At 31.2% G+C, this 1125-nt stretch overlaps 1 long non-coding RNA gene across 2 annotated transcripts; it reads right to left on the reverse strand.

Moving 5' to 3' along the window:
• Positions 1-57: 57 nt before the first annotated feature.
• Positions 58-1064, reverse strand: LOC104774373. 2 transcript variants are annotated; one of them, XR_765321.2, is made up of 4 exons: positions 1012-1064; positions 791-871; positions 595-707; positions 58-350 (listed from the first exon to the last, which is right to left on the reverse strand). It is a non-coding gene; the product is annotated as an uncharacterized LOC104774373 (long non-coding RNA). The 2 variants fall into 2 exon arrangements; XR_765322.1 differs by lacking the exon at positions 58-350 and having other exon boundaries at positions 433-707.
• Between the last annotated feature and the right edge of the window lie 61 nt (positions 1065-1125).

Genomic DNA, 1125 nt, shown 5'->3' on the forward strand with positions numbered 1-1125 from the left:
CTGCGTTCCCATTTTCCTCGAGTGTCCACAAGTTTGTTCTTTTTATTGGGACCCTCTTTTTCTTTTCTTTTTTTCAAAACTCCTTTTGTCTTCACGACCCGATCTCTGATTTTACCTTTCCATATCACATCTTTAGTTTTGTGGTTAAAAAACCAATGACCTTTTTTTGTTTTTTTTTTTTTAAGTTTAACATGTTTATACGATATAACCTTCTTTTTTCCTTTTTTTTTCTTCTAAATAACCTATGTGATTATTGAATTAAAATATTTCTTAATTAAAGAATTTATAACGCGTTGAACACGCTAAATCTTATTTACCGGAAAAAGGTTGGGAAATTCCTTGGTATGTCCCTGAAAAAGAAAAGGGAAAAAAGTATGAATAAATATCTTAGATTTCAAATAAATTACCTTTAAAAAGAACAAACAAACAAAATACTGAAAAATATATAAGATTATGTATGCAATTTATGAATACACACACACGTATAGAAGCTGGTTCTTGAAAGATGCATTACAAATATTGTGAATATGGTTCATCTTTTCCTAAACTATATTTTTTGTTGCATATTCAGGAAAAACCAAGCAAATGAATTACTTCAAGAAAGGGATGGTCATGTTCTTGAGCGTCAGAGGATAGGCGGCCACAAAAGTCTCCCATTCTTCCAAGTCTATTTTTCCATCTTTTTTCCAATCCGCCTCTTCAAATGTCTTCCTTTGCCATAATATAAGTCAAGTAAATAACTAAAAATGTTAAATCGGCCACACACAAACCTAAGCGTTACATTACCTACCTTTGACACGATGGAGTCAATGATACTCTCGGATAGCATAAGTTCTGATTCTTCTAGAACGTCTATTATCATCTGTTTCACCTATAATTTTCCCCAAGTCGAAGAAAAACGTCAAATATAATTTATCATGAGTTAATCAAATTACCTTCTTCCTTTTTTTTTTTATCAACAATCAAATTACCTTATACTTGTTGTTGTTTTTTTAAACGAATATTGCTTACCTCTTCCGGTTCGATGAATCCAGTCTGACGAGTATCGTACAATCGAAATGCAACTGTTTATGTGATCAGATTACTTAATTCTGTGGTTGTAATCAATATATAACAATGAACTTT

This window comes from Camelina sativa, unplaced genomic scaffold, assembly GCF_000633955.1.
Source record: "Camelina sativa cultivar DH55 unplaced genomic scaffold, Cs unpScaffold02610, whole genome shotgun sequence".
NCBI lineage: Eukaryota > Viridiplantae > Streptophyta > Magnoliopsida > Brassicales > Brassicaceae > Camelina > Camelina sativa.